Raw genomic sequence first — 22326 nt, 5'->3', positions numbered from 1 at the left:
GAGTCTTATCTGGAACAGCACCAAAAGATAGTGTTTGTGTTAGATTTTTCTCAAGAATGGTAGCTCTTCTGGATCTTGGTTGATTTGTGTTAGCACGTGCACAACTTGCCCTGAAGCTTCAACACCAGGATGTCTGCCTGAGTACTCTCCATGGTGCAGAGAAACCCACAGCTTTTTATTGCTGCTGAAGGCTGATGTGTGCTGGCAGCTAATGGGGTGGTAGATCAGAACTTGAGACTTCCTTATGAATTTAGATAAAACTGCTAAGAAAGTGTTTGGGCTTCAGATGACTCTTAAGCTCAAGCATGTACTGAAATGGTCATTTCAGACTGAATTACTTCATAATGTGTAAATAAGAAAAGCTTTCAGTATGTACTGGCTTACACACATGTCCAATGTGTGGCGTCCACTTTTAATGTTTAAATGAGTGTCCTGTGTGAGTATAACTAAAGGCATGAAAAACCCTACACGTGCAGTGTTGGTATGGTAGTAGTCTAAATGAACACTAAATATGTTCAGAGACCGCGGTTTATGCTAGTCATGGAAAAACTTACAAGTCTCAAAATGTCATCACTGTGAGACTCATCCTTACTGTATTGATGAGGGAATAACTATCTTATGCAGTAATACTAGCCTATACAGAATTTGATTTAGTGATCTTTCAGACTCAGTCTGAAAAAAGTGTTGCCTTTTTTTGCAGTTGTGTTTTCCAATAATAACTTAGTGCTGGCTGCAAATTGTTTTGAGCTGGCTGGTCTGTTAAGCTATTGGCATGAATTTGTGCTTTTGTGTTAGGATGACAGCTTGTGTTCCTTGCTCTGGAGCTGATGAAGAGTGCAATAGCATGGAGGAAGAGTGCTTGCACAGAGCTTGGGTGGAGAGGCTTCCACAACTCCTGAGGGTTCCCAAAGCAACTGCTTTGCTACTGCACTGGAAGAGGGAAACATATTTCTCATGAAAATCCCTGAAGAACTTGAGGGTTTTCTTCTCTGACAACAGCGAAATTACGTTGGTAACAAACATGGTGGAAGCCAGAAAGGAATGGATGATACATCTGGCCAATAGAGGCAGACAGGTTGAAAGATCAGGACAAGAACACAGAAAGGAATTGGAAGATCAGGTGGAGTATTGCATGCATGGAGCTGTAGAATGGGTAGGACAAGAGATGGATATGTCAGTGGTGCCCTGAAGAAGTCTGCAAAGTGAGGGAAGTGCATGTGAACTAGAGCAGCTGCTGTGTAAGAGGAGTGCCTGGATGTCTTTGTGTGAAGAGAGCAGAAGATGGTGGTTGGAAAGAACCCTGGTGAGAGTGGAAGATCCTGGGGGCTAGAAGGAGCACTGGCATTCAGAGGACACCAGGTTTAGATACCCCAGTGGAAATGAAAGCTTGTGAGGTGAGAGGAAAGGGGGGGGGTAGGGATTACAGGGAAGATCTTTTCTGTGTAATGGTAGTACAAGATCAGGGTTTGTCTGGCTGTAATGGGAGTGAGTGACAGATAAGGATCTTCCTCAGGTGGGGCCACATGGTTAAGGATCTAATGGAAATGATAGTCTTGCACCGATTTATATGTCTAATAGTGAGCCCAATTCTCATGGAGCTTATGCTCGCTGAAATCCACGAGGCAAGTTTGCCCTACTACCATTGCTTTCTTGTTGCTCAACAAAAAGTTTTTCACTTGTTCTCTTGCTAAAACTGCACACGTGTCTTTAATATCCATTCTCTTGTGCCTTACTGACCTACACATCCTGATTTATTACCAGATTGCTGGTGGGTCAGAAGGCTAGAGAACATGGCATAGAGTTGATTATAGTAGCCGCAATGAGATTTTACATGGTGAAAAATATTTTATCCTAAAAGAGGTAAAATAACCTTCTGAACAGTAGTGTATCGGGGAAACATTGGGCTGAACAGACAAGCAGCTTTACAGTAGAAGATCTCTGACTTGCTAATATTTGTCTTTGTGTGAAAGGGGACTGTGGATAGTGTCATAACTTGTCTGGCACGTGCTTCAGTCAGGAAATTGACACCAGTGGAGTCGCACTTTTTTGATACTGGTGTAAATTTTGTATCTTGTCTTATGATCTTTTTAGCTTTTTATTAAATCTTGCTAATTTTTTTGTTATGCAGTTACTTTTTAGTATGAGATGCTTCTAACCCTTGAAGCGTCAATGATGTAATGGGTCTGCAGCACAGCACAGCTTGTAACCTCTCAATTCTTTCCTGTCATGAGAAGCTGAAGCCCTTCTGTCTGAAATAAGTGAAATTCAGGTCCTCTGCAAGTGAAATGTTTCCCCAGGAACTAACACTAAGGCTCTGTCAGTGCTCCACATATGTTAGCAGTTCTGCAGCCCTTGTGATGTGAGGGGGAGTTGAGCACTATGTCCTTCCTCAGGAGTACTGCACAAGAGGCTGCAGCAGCATGCTGCCTCTCACTCGAGTGCTCTGGTGCTTACGCAGTGCTCGGTCCTGAAACTTCTGTCAGCTCTGTGAGTGTGTTTGCAGTCCACAGGGTGTGTTGCAATGAGAGGTGCTCTACAATGTGAAGAATAATATTTTATTTTGTAATGAAGAAGCCTACAAAAAACAAGGAAATGCTGAACAGGACAGACAGTTTGGCATTCTGGAAAGTCACTTTGCTGTTGCCTAACATGGCAACAGATGGTCATGTATGTAAATTCATCCATTACGCTGCCATCAGCTGACAAAGAATGATGGGTTGCCTTTCTCTTTGCTAATGGGATGAGCTAAGATTCCTGTGGTGGCATTTTAACATGATTTCCTTCTCTGAAGTTACACTGTATCTGACCCTGATTATTTTTTACTTACTCTGCACATAATCCAGTAGCAAAGGTGGGAAGTTTCTAATTGCCGTCCTGGTGCTGGATTTTCAGAGATGATGAGCACAAAGTTTTAATTTGAATTGTGTTTAATCAGGTCCTCCAAAAATCAGACTGCGGGTGAATGGTGTTACCTTCCAATGCATTTTAATGAATTGCCAAAGAGAAAACTAGATTAATTATGCTATTGAAAGGGACATATTAAATGGAAGAGGAATCATCTTGTAGTTGCAAGAATATTAAACTGTAAAAGGTTAGTTGTTACTATTGTTGCATCATATTAAAGGAATAAGGCAAAGTAAATGCAATTCTTAATTAAATTGATAGCACGCTTAAGATACCACTTAAATATTTTAGTTGTTCTCTCTTGAAAATAGTATCTTCGTTTTAGATAGCAGCTGAGCCTGTATTAAAGATTCTGTAAACTAAAAAAAAAAAAAAAAAAAGTTTCAAGATTACTGGTACTTATGACAAAAAATGGGCATCTTATATCACGATATAGTGCTTGTTCTAGGGTGATCTCTGCCTATCAGGCTCTGCATGGTCAGTGAGCTGCCCAAGGTTTCTTCAGTAGTGATTTAATAGAGGGAAATGGCTGAACAGCATCATAGCAAGTACCATGTTCTGTGATAACAAAAGACCTGTGTGAAGACGACTCATTTTGAAATCTTGGACTGTAAGATAGGAGTGTGGTAAAGCATCTTCATCACATGTGTATGGGAGGAAGGTTCGTGCAGAGCTGCATTTCTCCTGCAGGCCTTATGGCAAGCATGGGAAAACCACTGGAGCTGGAACCAGCTGGCAGCCTATGTGCTTTGGAATGACTGTTGATGAGGGTGTTGTTTTATTTTTGTTTTTTTTTAAAAACAAACCTGGTATTAGACTCCTAAAAAGCTTTTTCTTTTTACAAGTTTAAGGACTTCTGCCATGGTCTTCATGGGTTTTCACTGCATTTTTCAGACAATTTCAGATTGTAGTACTGACATGGAAAAAAGCTTTGGGAAAGAATTTGCTGTTAATTGAAATGGAAAACACAGAATTGCATGGGGTCTTGAACAGCAGATGGACTACATCAGTTATTAAGTGACCATGTTAATGCAGATGTAGAAAGGTACTTGGTCAGGGGTGAAAGTTTTCTTTTTTTTTTTTTTAAACATGCAAAACCACACACACATACAAAAAAAACACATGTATACAAATAAACTGTGTAGTCAAAGGAAATGTTTGTTGAGCAGTCATGATAGGAACAAGGTAGAAATGTATCAGCTGCTCATTTTCAGCCCTCTCTGGAATCTGCTAGGTAAGATTTTTAGTACACCTGATAAAAGGAAGTCTAAGGAAGTGCGTGTATTATCTGTGCTGTTGTACATCAAGAATGAAACAAAGATGGTGGGATTTACTCCAGTCTGACAGTGTATGTTTTTTTATATCAGTTTCAAATTTTGTGTAGTTTCTTCATTAAAAGGGTCAAGCAGATTATCATCACACAGCTTGATCCTGCATGAGGATCAACAGAAAGAAATGGGACCCAGCCCTTGCCTTTCCTAGCTGTTTCCAAAGATTGTTCGGAATGCCGTTTCCATACTTGGAGCATATGCTGAAATTTGGAGCCATCCAGGAGTCTGGCTGCTTTTGATGAAAATCCAGGATTTTTGTTGTTGCTTTTAAAACAAAGTAAGAGTAACTCAGAAGTTGGCAATTTTGACTCAAAGTGGCTAAATGAATTCAGGCTGATAATTTGTAAAAAATAAATAAATAAATAAATAAATAAAAATTTAAAAAAAAAATAAGATTCTACCTGAAGTCACATGAAGTAATCAAGTTCTCATAATGCCTTGAAAGGAGAAGCCAAGAACTGCTCGTAGGGTCCTAACGAGTACATGGTAGCAGCCATATGATAACATTCATGCAATTAGTGACAGATGTGAGCATTCTTCTGTGAGAAACATAAGCAGCTTAAGTGCATTGAGCATCCAATGATTGTTCTACCAAAATGACAAGCCACCAGAGAAGAACCACTTGTACATGTATAAAGCATCTTTCAAAGCTGTTACAAAAATGTCTGTGCAACTCCATTTCATATGCAATATGTGTATATAAGTGGTAGGGCCAAAGGAACACCTAGATCTCTGCAAACTTGGGTGTGTTGCTGAAAATGTTTAGTTTCTTAATTTTTTTCTGTGATGTTAAATCTGTGTGATTCAATTTCCACTTGTGCAGGTATTGATTTGCCAGTTTCTGAGTTTGTCGCTTAGGTGAAACAAGAAGAAGGGGGGAAAAAAGACCAAGCAGCTCTCTGTTTTATTGATTTAAGTAATGCTTGTTAAGCAACCTAGCACAAGGATCTTGTCCAGCCATGGCTACATTGCCTTTCATCTGGGCTCCCTCCAGGGCTCTGCCTCGGTTAGTTTCTGAATTATCATTTAGAATCTTTTTGTTCATGTTTTTTGTTTGTTTGTTTTTGAATTCATGGCCTATCCTTTATCCTCCCATGATGATATAGTAGTAAAATTGAGGTCAATGTAGTATACTCAGGAAAGGCTGTATATCCAGAAATCTCTTCTTAAATGTCAGGTGTGTAAAGACTAGTTAATGGTATTTCTGATAATTGGTTGGACTTTACATCCTATTAGAATGTTTTGTCTTGAGGCTTTTAAGTATTTTGACTTTTTTATATAATATATTATAGATATATTTAAGAATACCTTAAGCTTGAAGATTTTCCTTAAATTTCTGTTACTTAACCATAAGGCATCAGTGGTGAAGGAAAACCCATCAAAGGTTTCGCATTTGTTTCTTTGAGGGCTAATGTTATGTACTGTGCTATATTATAGTTCGTATTTCTTCTTTGCATTTGCGTTACATTTGTTTTTGCGTTGGGGAGGGACAGGTCAGTTGTGGCAGAAGACTGCACTCTGAGTTTTTCCTTTTCTTCCTTAAGCTGGAAGTTCTGACATTGATAATAGGGAATTGGTGACAAATTAATATGGCCTAATGCAATGATGAATGGCAGTCCTGTTGCTTCCATTTTTAGATATGAGATTAAAATAATTGCTTCCCTCCCACCTACATCCCACATAAAATGCCTTTTCCATACAAAGTGTTTGTAGTGCATTCAAAAAAATAGTAGAAGAAAATCATATTTCTTTTCCCTTCTTTATTTTAGAGAAAATATACACTTTAGTTACTTTAATTATAAAGTTTCAATTCTTAGAGTGCAGGACTTTAAAACAACAAAAATAAGGTTTTCCTTTTTTCTACCTTTTAAACCCATTCCTGGAAATTGTGTTACCAACAGGTTCCATCTCTGCCCTTATATTTAGCGGAGGGATATTGTCCTGCAGCAACAGTGGCAACCACGAGATGGAAATGGCTGTAATATGTTATATTATCAGCACATGCACAAATCAAATGGAAATCTTGCACTATAAACACTCTAAAAGTGATCAAATTCTAGTGCAAAGTGAGCTACAAGGTGAAATTCAGTGGTTCAGTTTTTCTTATGCATACATAAAGCTGAATTGTTGCTGTCCTCATGTTAAAGTGTGGATGGGAATGGGGTAGAGGATTGTTTATAAAATTATTTGCAAAACTGAATAAAAATAAAAATGATTGTTTCAGTGGTTACCTAAATCATACAGTTTTGGCATTTAAGCCTGGCCTGTCCAAGGTTGTACTAAGGACCTCTTATCCCAGAACCAATGTACTCTGTCTCAGGCACTAGTCTAGTAATCCATCTCTTTTTCTCCCATCTCTACTCTTGATGCATTACATTACCTTTTGTTCCTTCCTTGCCAACCTGCATTTCCTTTACTGTTTTTAAGTATTGCATGTCAGATATCCAAAATGCACCTAATGCAATTAATCATAATTTAATGCAGAAAGAGTTTACTTGACCCCTAGAGATGAATTTCTGACATGAGTTTCTAAGTCTTTAGTGTCATGATACTGCATCACTTTATTTTGAGGTTCTGGGTCTGTGAAGAACGGAGCACTCTTGCCCAATTTCTGAGTTTCTGATCAGTCTCTGATCAGCCTGTTGCTCAGTTACAGGTATTTTTGTTGTTACTTTCTCACCTGTCCCCTCTGTACTTTGTATGTGGATTTCAGCTATTTGCAGATCGGGTAGAGATTGTTTCACTCCTTTGTCAATTCCATAGCTTTAAGTGCATGTTTAATGTTGAGCACTTGCCAGTGACAGCAGGTGTATATTTTAACTAATGAAAAATACTTGTATCGCTGTATTTTAACTCAAAATCTGTTTTAATTGGATACTTGCAACAAATTCATAGCACTGTTCAGAAAATGTTGAATGAGTCCTACTGTTACAGTTTCAGCAAACGATTTATTGTACCTGAACACACAGAAGGAAAAAGCTTTTCTGAAAATGCCCCACCACAAATGGCTTCTAACCCTAAGGCCAATCATAAACTTCCAGGAGCAATACAAATCAGGGTTGTGTGAAAGCCAGGGGTATTGTTTCCCTGGATAAAATGATCTGAATCTTGTAAATAGTAAAGGTAAGAACTGAGACTCAAGACCAGATATCCTGATGCATACTTTTCTGAACATCTCATCAATATAATGAGAGATCTTGTTTTGATTAAAAGCTGATGAGGGCACCTCATTTTTTTCTCTATCCAAACTAGCACTGTATTAACACCTGTGGCCAATATAAAGCATCATACATGTTGACATGGCAGGTCTTCCTGGCCATGTGAGCAGGGATGTAGAGCCAGGAGACTCCTCCACATTGTGGAGACACGATGCAAGGGGAAATACAGGGAGGAGTTCACAAGCTGAGGGTGACAGTGTCTTTCTGCAAGTCTTACGGCTTCACTGTGAGATGGATTAGGGCTAGACATGCAACAGCTTTCCATGGCTATCAAATGCTGTTGACTCAGCAGCTTCTGATGGTTTCCTCCCACTGCAACAAGTGGTTTGGATTGTGCGGCAGCCATTGTGCCTGTACTCTTCTACTGCAAGTCACCTGGTAGCACATTGATTCACTGCTCTTAATATTCTGCGTGCATAGTAGCATGTACCTAAAACACCATTTCTTATCCAGAGGGTCTCACAGGCCTTTAGGAGCCCTAATCAGATACTGCAGAAGATAACAATGAAGAGTGGCAGCAATGGACTTTCGGTCATTGAATACTAACAGTTTGCTGTTAGTATGTTTTGTGTTAAATGAAGCATTTGATTATATACAGGATGTGAAAAGACGTAGACGTTTCACTCTTGTTTTGTACCTCGGTTAATTCTACTTTTACAGTGTGCTGTAGTCCTGAACATACACCAGGAGTTGCCTGTATGGCTCGTCAAATTCATTGGCTCTAGTAACTCACTTGGAGAACAGAAGCATACTTCAGAACTGAAGGTGAAGAACATTAATGTGTCTAAGGTAAATCTTGGTTTTTAGCATATTGGCCCATTGAGGTCAATGTATCTGAAATCTGCTTGAAATGTGAAGAGATTTACTGACATATGAAAGCCTCAGTTACTCATACTGAGAACTGTGGTTAAAAGGATTATGTTGAGTTCATTTCATCAGTGATGTGAGCAGAGAATATCCGTGCAGCTCCGTCTATGAAAGTTAAGAGACTGGAGAAACAAGAAAGGTAGCTTGTACTATTTGTTTTTATTGTGTTCCTCCCCTCCTCTACATAAATAAGCAACAATTTTAGGACTTAAAATGGAAAAACATGTAGTATCAATATACTTCGTACGTCAGTGTACTATGAGTTTTGAAATGTGAAACTGGTGTAAATGTAATACTTCTTAAAGCAAAGGTTGGGTTAGAGATCGGGTTGGGTTAGATGCTTGGCCACGTTGCATGCATATAAGTGTTTTCCAAACAACTTTGTCATTAAAAGTAGCATGTCATTTCTTTTTATTCAGTGTACAACAAAGTATGCAGACTATGTCTTGTGGATATTGCTGTAACAAACTTCACAGTTGGTATACCAAAGACACTTAGAGCAGATGTGCCAAGTTATAAGCCAGTTGCTGAGGTAGTATCAGCAGTAATTACGTGTTTGTTTCTAGGAAAGTAAATACAGACTGGAATTCTAAATCAGTGATCCATACAGAGGGTGCTATGCCTTTAATAAACTCAGCCAAGCTATGATTTCCTTTAGCACAGGGTGGATCTGAGTTCACTGGAGACATTCCAGATTTGTACCAATGCTTACAGCTTTCTTTTCTGCTAATGAGCTTGGATAAAAGTATTTTTGCTTTATATTAGCAAAAATCCTTCATAAGTAAAGGACTGACATAAGCATTTCAGCTGAAGCCCAGGTCAACATTTTGTAATCAAAGACACGATAAGTTCCGATACGAACATTTTGCTGCAAAACTTTAGAGGTTATTTTATTATTTGTGCATCATTCCTATGAAATGGCATAAGTTAAGTGTTTCATGGATCCTTGTGTCTCAGGGCTGTGAGAGCTCTGCATGCTTTCCTTTGTGATGCGAAATACCACACAGGAATGAGATCTCATTATACTCATGACTGAATTTGACCAAGATCCCCTGAGTAATTTTGCTCCTCCTTCCCATTAAAACTTCAAAAGAATCTAAAGCTACATTTGTAAATTGATTTTGTTATACATTTTTTCATTATGATCCCATTCTTAGAGTTTGTATGCAGCAAGAAAAGAGGGCATTTTCCCATTCTATATGGAGGGAAGTAAAGATTGGACTTCTATGTTAGGAGTGTATCTGATCCCAAGTGCTCTATGTTATAGAACCCAGGACACGTGCTTTGTGGTTCTGCTCAGCTCTTTCTTGGAAGGAAAGAGCAGTGTGAAACAGCTGAGAGGACATCTGGCTGGGAGTTCTCAGTCCTCCTCCTTTCCAGAAAACAGGATGGAGTGAGGTGGAGCAGACTGGAGGGATCCAGTTGGCTCCTGAGCAGAGTTGGTGCTCTCAGAGCAGGACGCAGTGCTTGCTGCCAGGGGTGATGCAGTGTGCATCCCTCTGCTGGGCATCCTGTCAGTAGGGGTTGCCAGGTGATAGTCTTCTTCTTCGTGCTTTGTGTCCTGTTAGGTTGTTAGAAAAGTGGATGCTCAACACTGTAGATGTGATGTGATTTAGTATCGATGAAAGGTTCTGCTCTTCCTGTTCCTTATGTGATATTTCTCACAAATACAGCAAGGGTGGTGGCAGTAAACCAAGTTTCTCGAAGCCCCCCTCTCTCTATGTCCCAGAGTAACTGGGATGGGACGTTTCTAGGCACAGTCTCTAGTTGGGTCATTTAGGTGTATTTTGGTTACTTAGTTGGTAGCAGACAGTAAAACCCAGTATCAGCTGGTGTTAGCATCAGGAAAAGTTGTAAATCTGTTCCTCAGGATTGAGCTTTCTGGTCACCCCCTGCAGATCGCACAGCATCTGCATATTCTATGTGTTAAGCACACCTGCTGTACCTATATTATGTTGCTTTTGGTGCTGATCTCACTGTCGTACCTGTGCAATTTAATTTCTGCAATGCTATCTACTAAATTGCACCATAAGCTCACCGTTCACAGCACTGATGTATTATCCACCTTGCACTGATTATATTCAGTAGGTGCCTTTTTTGTCTCTTGAAATTGTACCTCATTCTGTGAAAAGCAGGTGTTCTTGGATATATTTTCACTGCCTATTGTTTATTTAGATAAGCAATTCACCAACTTTTTAAAAGCATCTTGTATGTATTATTTTCTTTGTCAGATTATGATTGTCTTGAAATACCTATATATACCAAAACACACACACTGGTATTGTTAGTAATAAAATGTTTACTTTGGTTTTGATCCGTTGAGAAGAAAAAAAAAAGCTTCATAAAGTGCTGGGAAAAAAAAAAAAGTGAGACAGAGGGCATGATTTCACTTGAGTGTGCAAAATATGAAGTACTACTCCCTTCATAAGCTCCTGTTCTTCTGTTGGAAGGTTGAAGACAGATTACATGGTGGATGTGCCAATTTGAAAACAGTGTTGATAGTGCCTTAATTGAGAATGAGGTATTCCAGCTGTCATTAATCATAGAAGTTGTAAAATGCTTAATTGTTCTGATTTAGTAGAGATGAATGGGAGGACAGTTTTTGCCCAGAAAATGACACTGGATTTTTTAAATTTAGTTGTGTTTTTTATTATCTTTTAGAATTAATTATAAGATTGTTTTGTGTAAGCAAATATACATATATTTACAGGGGTCTGCACTGAATATTCTAATAAATCTGTGGAGCTTATTTTTAACTTGTCACCACTTATGCTGTCTGAGACATTATTTTTGAATTGCTTAACCTCTGTAAAAGCAAGCTTTTATGGCAGCTTGACCTTTCAGTGTGCAAAATTGGCAAGTAAAACTCACAGTGGACTCAAAGTGGCAGCAGAATTCAATTAAGAGGAGAGGCAGTTTTCACACAGAGTTGTGGGAGATGTGTAGAGTCCACAGAGTGTGTGGACTTCTTAAGACAACTTTCTCAGTTGTCTTAAGATCTGCGGAGGCCCCTGAAGTGTATAAAAATGGAGCTCCCAAAGCTCCTTTAGGCATATCCTGGCTCATCAGGGTATCAGTGATTGCCTTAACCAGGGCTCTCCAGCTTTGTGATGTTGCTTGGTTACCATCATTCCCACAATTCTCAAATAAAGCAAAGCAAATGTGTTTTGTTCTTCTTTTAAAAAGTTTCAGTTTATGGACTGGTCTACTGTGTAGATCCAAACAAAACAGAACTGTAAATCCTCTGCAGCTTCTTTAATGATCATTTTTTTCCTCAAGTATTCCACGTGGCTACTCACAAAAGCTTTCTACTTAAAATATGTTTTTGTCAGTATATTGGACTAATTCTTGAATTCTGCACAAACTCATTAAGTTCAGAAGTTAGAATCCTGCCTAAAAGTATAGAATAACAAATAATGGTTTGTGCCATCAAGTAGACTTCTCTGACTTGCTAGCTGCAGCTGGTATACTGCCTTGTATTTATACTGTACGTGCATCCTCTGAGGGTAGGGAAAAGGCTACAGCTTAGCTTGGAATGCATTAGAGAATATTTCATTTATTAACAATGATAATGAAGAACTGTCATAAGCGTTGGTTGACAATCTCATGTCATTTTGAGTATTTCTGAATGTAGCCTCAGAAGCCCTGTCCTTAGGAGGATAATTTTGACTCATGGGCTAATGTGTTTCAGTGAAAATCCTCATCTCAAATCCAGTTAGCCAATCTTGACAAAGTATATATATGGATACTAGGAACTGAATATAGCAAAAGTGCCTGGGTAGTTGTTCTGTTGTCAAAGTTAATTCCCCAGATGAGGCTTTTCTGGAAACTTTACATGTGGATGAGTTTCTTCATAAGCAGTAAAAAGCTTTCATAAGTCTGCTAGAGTCAGTAACTGCGTGCATAGAGTGAGTTCCAGAATCCCTCTTATGGTTTCTGAGAACAGAGAAGGCTAAAATAATTGGAGATACTTGAGGTCACCCAGAGATTGAGGAGGAAAAAAACATCATCTATGTAAACAAACTGTGAAAGGATCTATCAAAAGTATTGACATGGTAGGAAGCAGGCAGCAATTCTTGTAGGAAGCAGAAAAGCATTGCCTGATGCCAGCTGTCTGAGTGCTAGTGCTTTAGCAGTGCCCACAACTCAGTCCACTCTATTTTGCACTTACAGTGAGTCTGGTGGTTTAGACAGTGAACTTCTGAGAGAGGTTTCCCTTCTAGTGAGATGCAATGTGTTTAACTGCGTGGTGTTGAGTTTCTAGTGCCATGTGGCTCATGTATGTCTGTGTTACAGGTCCATTCCAGCCCCAGTTTGGTCAGTAGCAAATGGATGAAGCCCATAATGCATTGAGAAGAAAATACTGGCTGGCATTGAGATAGCAGGAATAATGGACTCAAATAATGACTGTTAGGGGAGTAAAGATACTTACAGACTTTTTAGCTGTGGACTTGTTTTAAAAAACTTGTTTGTAAAGAGTCTGAGGCCTATCTTGATGCTCTAGTTCATCCATCATAGAGCTAGGAAGAGTTTATATCAGGTAAAAGAAGTGAATTATTGATATTCAGGTCCTTTAAGACTTATAGCAAGCATAGTTTTATTTTTTAAACCATGTGATTTCATGCTGGCTGAAACTGAAGAAGCAGTGCCAGTTGTATTTCTGATTGCGTAGTATGCTCTCCGCTGTGAGAGCCTTCAAGAACAGTTTTTCTCTTTGACAAGACCACACAGCATTTATAGGTTTTCTTCCTCACTGCAGCTGTTCTTCGTTTACTGTAGTTCCCTCCTGGATTGGTGTTGAACATGGATACTATCCTTTGCCCTACTGTGGTATTGTCCCATATGTGTCACTGGACAGAAATCTGGCATAGGAGGTGAGTTGGTCCAATCCTGAAGCTTTTATATGGTTGTTTCCCAATCCTAAAGTCAGCAGACTTCTTGCTATATAATCTTTGGCAAATACCAGATAGAAGATGCTTTTAGTCAAGAAGCTTCTGATTGTATGCTCTTTTGTTGTAGTAAGAAATGCACATTGTGTCTGTCTGTCTGAACTGCCCTCAGAAAGCTGAATCCTGCTGGCTATCCTTAACGCTGCATTCCCTGGCAGAAGCTTAACGCTGCAGCAAACAAAATGAAACATCCTGGCCAAGCAGCAGAGACAGGCAGAGTTCAGCCTTAGGAGAACATTACTAAATGGCTAGGTACTGAGGTGCAAAACAGCAATTTAGCAATTATGTTGAAGTTGAGTAGTGACAGACAAAGAGCGCTGCTTACGTTGACCACATCAGAGCTCCCGGTCAGCCTGTGTTGGGCATAAGGTTGAGGCTTAATGCCTTAAGTTTTGACTAATTATAAAAGACACTGAAGTTTGCTTTCCATGTGCTAAATTACTGTGCACTGGCAGCTAGGGAAGTGTGATTGACTCACTAGCTTAGGCCAAAATCTGAAAACAAAAAAGGTCCAAAGAACATCTAGTACCAAAATTCTCAACCAAGTCTTGCCGTTTTTGTGTTACAGCCGATGCTAAATAGCCTCTGCATCCAGTCATGTCAACTGTAGACTGTGGTTCTCACACTGTGTTCCTTCAGTGACTCGTGGTGTCTGATTAAATTCAGAGGGTTGTTGGGTGCTGCCAGCTATGGTTTAAGTTGGGGTTTTGATATAAGACTGGAGGACTTTATTGCTTGCTTCCACAAGGTTGTGAGTTAGATACAGTCAGGTAATTTTCAGTTATTTTTAGTGCTGATTTTTGTCCCTAGGCCATACTTTAAACTCTGTTTTGGCCTATGTTTAGGATATTTCCTCAGGAATGGAGGTGTCAAAGGTTATATTTACTGTTAGGATCTGGAAGGCTCACAGGACTGCAGTGGATTTAGCAGAGTGCAGCGTTCAAGCTCTCCTGTGTGACAGGTGGATTGTGAAACCTCAGGTGAAGGTTGGGGTCAGGACTAGGCATCAGAGAGAAGTGGTCAGAGAGCTTGTTTTTCTTGTTAAAAGTGTAAAGCAAGATTTCAAAGGATAAAGACTCCTATCCAGAGTTAGAAAGTTTGGTTCTGCTCTCTAAACCCATTACAGCACACATCCCTATGGATAGCTGTTGAGATCTAGATTGCATCTTAGCAGCTGGTTCTAGTGCTCATGTGTGTTGTGTCACATTTATACCAGGATTAGGGAGCTGTTAAAAAGATCAGAGTTCAAGGTGGAGAGATTTTAAGTGCTTGGTTTATTTGTATATTCTCCAAGGCTGGAGAGCTGTGATAGACAAAAATGTAATAGGAATCACTGCTCATGTTCAGTTTTGGTGCTGTTACTTGTCACTGAGTTCTCTTTAATGGGAGGTTTGGGGATGTGATGTCTGAATATCTGCTTTTTTCTTTGTGTCCTGTTGGAAGGTACAGTGGTTGAAGGTTCTGAGAGGGTGTTTAATGGTGTCTCTTCCACACACAATGCTTTCATCAGCCATAGATTTGCCAAAACGGGATATGGGCTGCTGTTTTTAAAGTGTTAAAATATGCAGAGTTGCAGCACAGTTTCCTACTTCAGGGTCTTTTTCTGTCTGAAAATACAAAATCACTTTGACCTGTGATTGCAAGAAGTGACTTTTCATTATGGTGGGAAATTACCTTAAATATTTGCAGACTGTAAGCTACAGTATTTCACTTTTATATTATCAAATAAATTTCCTTTTAATTGTTGTACATTCACTCTTGATTTCCTTTCTCCTCCCTTGAGTCATTATTTTCTGCATAATGTTTTCTTTAACAATATGCCATGAGGACAAAATGGTGAGTCAGGAAGGTAATCAAATTATGGAGGGTTGTCCCATATGAATTCAAATATTTTCTATCAAGTTTGACCAAGTAAGATGCAATACCTTGAAGAAGTGGTAACGTTTGGGAGGAAAGCAGCTTTACAACATCCAATAAAACATTCTTTTTGTAATTTTGTTGTATGGTTTATAGTTGTCTTGGTTACCTGCTTTGTCTTTTTTACTGTACAGTGGTACAAAGCAAAGGCTTCTGACTTCAATTTTGTGCTTGTGTTTTGCTCTCAAAGTACAAGAATTACAATTCAAATTTAAATCATTTTATGCCAGTGACCTTATTTCATATCAGAGCCCACATAAGAATGGGCTTCTAAGATTACACGTCCATTTGATCATCAATATTTCATGAAGTTCAAGAGAACAAAAATAGTTGAAAGAACTCATATAACAGGGGAAAAATACATTTTTTGAAGTTGTAAAGCTTTTCTGTTGTTGTTTTAGAGTTTTTTTTTTTGTTGTTGTTGTTTTTAACATTTTCATTTTCCTCAAGTTCAAAAGCAATCACTCTCTCAACTTGTCCTGAAGGATCAAAACTGAGGTTTAGCAGGTAGTATATTATGCTGGGGAAAACACAATCACTAGAGTGTCTCAATACAATAATGTGCATAGTCTGGTCTGCTTAAATCCTAAAAATACCACCTGCAGACTACAGATAGCACTTTAAGGAGAGGGGTCCATATTTTGGTGTAAGAAATGCAGTAACTGCTAGGCATCTTACTGTCTTGTTCAATCTAAGTTTAGGTGCCTGTTAGACAAAAGGGAAGACTTCACAGTCTTCCTTGTTCTCAGCCCTTCCTTGTATCCCTTTTGAAGGGAATAAAGAACCAAATCTTGTCTTTGTTTGCATCAAATTCTGCCCAAAGACATGCAAGTGAGTATGTTTACCTTACCAGGTTTCCAGCCTTCCTGTTGAGCTCTGAAATCTGCACCTCTGTGGGTTCCAACACCAAGGATTGCTCTTTAACATTGTGACATGTGTGAGTGGTTGTATTTCTTCATTCAAGTATCACATTTTAAATTGCTCCATTCATTCCTTCGATTTTGAACATGACTGAGTCTCAGCAAGCCATGTGGAAATCCATGTTCTTCAGTCTTGCAGTGAACTTTGGGACCTAAGCCGTCAGAGCCTTTGTTGTGGGAGGCTTTGCTTCAGGGAATACCTGGATGTTCCAGATGCAATTATGAACTTTGTACTTTCCTTTTAAAAGTGCAGGCTTTACTTTAAAGCACTTATGTGCTCCAAAGCTTCACTGGAGTCTTTAGGAAAAGATACAGTTTCAATAAGCAAAAACTGGCTAACAGGACAGCAATCACATTTCTAATCTATTAGAGTGAATATTTTGTAATACAGAAGGAAAAATATTCCTGCAAAGACAAACAAGTTGTACTGGCTTAGGAGAGGCTGGTTTTAACAATCGGGATGTTCAGAAATGTCAAGTAATAATTCTAGGGTTAGCTGGGGGACTGCTGAATAGGTCTTATTCCCAAGCAAACAAGGATCAGTACTCACTTAAGTGGCAATCAGGAAGAAATAATTCATGTCTTGCACACATGGCTAAACTATAAGCTAGTCTGTGACTGCCTTCTCCTTGCTGCAGTATCGAAACTTACCTATTACTTCTTTTCATTATTTTTCCTCTTCCAATGAAATCAGGAAATCAGTTTCTGTCCATCTGTGTATGGATGTGGACACACAACTGTGGTTATATGTTCTTAACTTTGGGGATAATTACTCTGAAATTTCTGTGCAGATCAGCAAAGGCATTGTCACATGGCCAAAATGCTGGTGTAACTCTGGACCTCCTTTTGTTTCAACTGAATTGGCGCTCTTGAGATAATCACAGAATCACAGAATTTCTAGGTTGGAAGAGACCTCAAGATCATCGAGTCCAACCTCTGACCTAGCACTAACAGTCCCCACTAAACCATATCCCTAAATATTGCTTATTGGAGTATGGTCACACTGAAATTACATTGGTGCTGTTCAACGAGATTGAATTAGTAACTGCTGAGTTAGCGTATCTGTTGCACCTACAGCCCTCTTGTATTAATGGCTAGAACAGTTTGTATTATTGAAGGTTTATCTTTATGTATATCCCAGTGTGCTGGATAGATTGAGTTTAAAATGAATTATTTTTTTAAAACTGGCTTGTTTTAGCTGGGAGTATTGTATGTGCGGTCAAGAATGGGTCTAATGACAAGTCTTAGGCAATTGCCCAAGCTTCTGTGGCAGTGAAAATAAGCTCTGTAAAAGCTGTTTAAGGGTATCTGTCAGCACCCCCATGTGTTGGCCAGAGCGGAAAGGGAATGAGGGATGTTTTTTCACAAAAGAGTCTCCTATAAGGAGAGAGCACCAAAGTAAATCAAATGTAAATTGACAACTTTCTTTTTAACTTCCAGCTGTCTTTGCAGCAGATACAGTCCATTGGAGAAGACAGAAAAATAAGAACAGAAACTGGAGTCCTTCACAGTCATAAGATACCTTTTATATTTGTCTTTGCAAGTCATTGTGACTGGCATGTGACTAAATAAGCTCAGAAACTGAAGTCACGCTTTCAGCCTATCCTTTACAGCTGAGTTGGTCGTGTTTCTTGAGCTGTCCTGCAACAACTGATCATGGTGCCATGTGCCACTGTGATCACAACAGTAGGAAAAAAATAGCAAGAATTGGAAGAATACTTGATTCGTTCTCTGTAGCTTTGACTTCTTACTTATCCTCTAATTCTGTATCTTTGTATTCTCACTTTCACAGTGCACGTTAGTGTTATAAATAACAAATGTAAAGTCTGTTTACTTAGAGCTTTTATCAGTGTAGGAACAGGAAGACAGGTACTTTAGGGAGTTCTTTTGCCATGGCAGTGCAGCCTATTTGAACGTCTTAAAAGCTGCTTTGGTTCCTGTTTTATATGTGGAGTCTGTCTTTCACCTTTCCAGATGCGTTTCTTTCCTTTACCTTCTTTCTATGTGTCACTAAGTTGACAATCTCTTACTATAGTGTCCTTCTGCTTCCCCTCATCCTTTTCAAATTGAACCTCTATGAAGAAATATCATGATTTGCAACTGAAGGTTCTGCTGAACTGATATTTGGAAGTCACCTCTCACTAAGTAATATCTAAGGTAATGTCCAGAGAACAGTGGAAAGAGGCAGCTTCATAGCAATAATAATAATAAAAAAAAAAATAGGTAAACTTATAAAATACTGAGAAATCGGGTCTTTGCAATTGCTTCAATTCAGAGGTGGCAAGAATCCAGTATTTTTTGACACTTGTTTTGAGGGAGATAATAATTATCAAGTAATTCCTTTTACTATTGTGTTTGAAAGTAGTTGGTGTCTGTCTGTTCAGCATGTTTTTACAAAAAAAAAAAAAAAGCATAAGCTGCAGCCTGTTCCTAGCCTAACAAGGGAATTAATGTCTTCATCTTTCTGTTTTTCAAATGTCTTCAAGATTCTTCTGTTTACTTGCAACTTAGGATATCTGGATAGCGTTCCTTATGAATTGCTTCCTGGGAAGTCTTCAGTGAATCACGTGTTACCTCATTTTTGTATCAGTGAAATGATGTAATAATACTATTCTTCTGCACTTGAGCATGGATTTTTGGAGGATAAATAGATTGTGTATCAATGCTCATGAAATACTCAGACATTATTGTAACAGGCAAAGAGAGGACTCATTTGCACACATCCTAGATTGCACATAACCATATTTCTGTGGTATTTCACCTTTCTTAAGGATTTCAATTTTTAAGCACAGTTGCTACGTGGCAAAATGCCAAAGTGTTTGGTGATGGAAGGTTTATAGGCAGTGGCTGAATAGATTCAGTCTGTTAATCCTTTAGCACTTCAGACTCAGTAGCTGTGAGCAGTGTGACTTCCTCAAAGGAAAGAAGATAGATATGGGTGCCCAAAGTAGTTCTTACACATCTGCTGTTCCGGAGTGTGGCTAAATACATGGTGAAATATTGCTTGTCTGACTGTAAGCTCTGTCTATTACAACTAAGTGAATCACTGGGTCAGTTCCCAACCAGACCTCGAGCTGTCAGAAACAGATGGTCAGTCTAGAGAGTGGGATACCTTGGAAGCATCTTCACCCTTGTCAAAAGTGTTATACAACACAGGAATTTCTCAGAAGAGCAGAGCTGGCTTTCAATGACTTCAATTAAAAGGTGATAATTTCTCAGCAGAGTTTAGTCTTCTGCATCAGAATAATGGCCTGTGGCTCTGAAAATGGGGAAATTGTTGCTGTTAAGTAACTGGAGGGCCAAATTTGTATACCAGATCATGTACTTGGAGGGGTAGGGGTAGGGAGGGGTCAGTATAGCCCTCAGGCTGATAGAAGGCTGGTTTTCCAGTTCTGAGAAACCTTCAGGTCACTATTAGAAGATGGCAGGTGTCTGTAAATTCTAGAAATAAAGCTTATATCTTTAATCAATACTGAAAATGTTTCCCTATAGTTTGTTTCTACCTCAGTACCCATCAGTAAAATAATTTTAATAATACTTAGTAACTCCGTATAGCTCAGGTGATTGGATGTACAGTGCCATACAAATACCTACAGAAATAGTAGAATATTGCAGATACTGAATACTGGAGGCAAGTTTTACATCAGAGTCTGAGAAGAGTATAGTACACAAACGTGGCATGGGTTTTCTGTATGATTTGCTGTAGAGGGTTTGCCCTGTACAAGAGCTAAGCACCCACATAGCAGCTTGCTGACTTCCCTCACTCTACACCAATGGGATGGGGGAGAAAACAGAAGGAACAAAAGTGGCAAATTTTGTTTGACAAGCTATGGTTTGAGATAGACTGTTAATATGTGAAGGAAAAGGGGTGGGGGTGTGGGAAGGAGCAGAAATAACACAAGTAAAGGGAGTTGATTCACTACCACCTGCCATGTGCAGGCTGATGCTCTGCCAGTCTCTGAACAGCCACCTTGTAAACAACAGCAACAAAAGCCTCTCACCTAGTTTTTATTGGTGAGCTTGAAGATTCATGGCATGGAATATCCCTCTGGCTAGCTTGGGTCAGCTCTTCTAGATGTCTCCTCCTAACCTCTTGCCTACCCCCAGCCTACTCAGTGTGGGCAGGGGGGAGCCTTGACACTGTGTAAGAACTACTCAGCAACAGCCAAAACACTGGTATGTTATCAGCGTTATTGTAGCCTCAAATCTAAAACCATATGGGCTGCTGTGAAGAAAATTAACTCCATCTCAGCAACGCTCAGTACAATTTTTAATGGAATGTAGCTTTTTAACGAGTTACTCCAAGAACAAAATCGTGTTGTAATATTTTTAGAACATAATTTTCTTGATTAAAAGTGTTTTCATGTGCAGATATGAAGTTTCACATTAGTGTTCTGTAAACTTCTGAAAAATTTTTAAAAGCCCTTAAATGTGTGCTTATGTTCATCTTTCTCTGAAAAACATCTGAAAACATGTATTTAAATTCCATGAAATTCAGTAGCACCTAACTGTTTTTATGAATTGATGCTGTATATTAAAGCTGATTGTTCTGCAAGAGCAATTCTGAAGAAAGGTCTGATGTTTGCACTGGGCAAGTGGTCTCAGAAATTGCTAGTTATAAAAGTGCCTAGTCACACATCTTGTTGCAGTTTTTATATATAGATATGTAATATTCTGCCTAAAAATAATCAATTCTTCCACTTCTCTGAGTTTATCATGAGACTAGACAGATGAAATGTTTTCAGTATTAAAGCATTAAGATTGAGAATTGCATGATTTACCCTAGGAAATTGCAAAAGAAAAAATAAAATCTGATGAATGAAATCTTTGTTCAATTCTGATGAGAATTGTAGTGAATCACTGTCAGAGTACCTGTTCCTTGCTGCAGCCCTTTATTTTTGATCAGATACACTGTTGTCTGTGGAAAAAATAACTGGTAGCTGTTTGAAAACAGCTCAAGAAATATTTCAGGTTAGATTTCATTTATCTTATTAATATCAAAGTCTGAAACTGAAAGCAGGTTGAGCTTTCACAGAATTTTCATAAAGATTAAAGGAGACAAGCTCTTGAACAGGTACTTTATTTTTAGGATATGTGGAATGCTCTGTTACTGTTAGCCCTTTATTCCACTTATGCTAATATTAAGGTGGATAAGCACTTGCTTCTGGTGGTGAAAAGCATCACAAAATCTTGGACAAATGTGTAGCAGTGTGATGTGTCTGAATGGAAGAGCTCAAGGTCTCCATCTTAAGTCTCTTGCTGGACTTTTCAGCTGGTGCTAACCACTTCAAGGAGAAATGTGATGTTACGTGCTTACTGTGTCACCTTCATAGGTAGCATAGGAATTTCGGGTAAGCATACAATACATGGCGAATCTTTAAAGAAAAGCATCTGTGCTCATGGATTTTCAATATTGAAACATTGATTTGAATGAAGGTTTCCATGAGTGGCTGGGAAGGGTGAACACACTCATAAAAAGACACTGTGCAGGGAAGGTAAGACAGAATTGACAGAATTGACCCCTCTCCAGTATGTTCTGAAACCATCCGTGCTTGAAAAGGTAACTTTTCTTGGGCACAGGTAGCTTGTATTTTTGTTCTGTCCTTGGAGGGTGCACTCTGAGTAGGCTGGAAGAATCCTTATCCTTTGCTGTGGAGGAACAAACACTTTCTCTGAGGGTAACAGGATGGAGTGGGTGTTCTGCTAGAAGGGAGGACCAAGGCTGTGATTTGTGCCCTGTCCAAAAGCAGGGTGTGCATGGGGATAATGTGGTGAAAGGCTTCTTGTGTTTTTCCTCCAGCTCCACAGTTCAGACAGACTAAAAGGAGCCAAAGCATTCCCTGTTTGCTGTGCTCTGAATGCAAACAAGGTGGTCAGACTGTCTGGTCTCAGTTAATGACCAGAACCTCAAGAAAAATAACCATGGATAAAATTAGAACGTCTCTCCCTATGTCAACATTATTGAGAACTCTGCATACGCAAGGAAGTCATCTAGTGGAGCAGAATCTTTTCCTATGTAAGTTGCTTTTCATCCATGGGTCTCATTTTCATTTTTGGAGTGGAGAGTCCAAATACTGAGTTACTGTGGAGTGAGCACACTTCAGCCAAACCCTTGGTTGTGTGGAAGCCAGCAGTAGAACTCTGTTAACCACAAATGTCTAATCACAGCTCCCATAAGGGGTCTGCAGGGCCAAGCCTGCTCATTTTGGTACGTGGCTAA

General features: G+C 39.2%; 1 protein-coding gene across 4 annotated transcripts in view; it reads left to right on the top strand.

The window, feature by feature from the left end:
* The window catches only part of SPATS2L (spermatogenesis associated serine rich 2 like), an 82635-nt gene that overhangs the window by 4762 nt on the left and 55547 nt on the right, over positions 1-22326 (top strand). Inside the window, exon 1 of one of the 4 annotated variants that reach the window (XM_032189868.1) lies at positions 13161-13194. The exons of the other annotated variants lie outside the window; for them this stretch is intronic. The gene's annotated coding sequence lies outside the window, so the exon portion shown is untranslated. Of the gene's footprint in view, positions 1-13160; positions 13195-22326 lie in introns of those variants that run through there. 4 annotated transcript variants of the gene reach the window in all.

This window comes from Aythya fuligula, chromosome 6 (assembly GCF_009819795.1).
Source record: "Aythya fuligula isolate bAytFul2 chromosome 6, bAytFul2.pri, whole genome shotgun sequence".
NCBI classification, from domain to species: domain Eukaryota; kingdom Metazoa; phylum Chordata; class Aves; order Anseriformes; family Anatidae; genus Aythya; species Aythya fuligula.
This window is presented reverse-complemented; position numbering and strand designations above follow the sequence as displayed.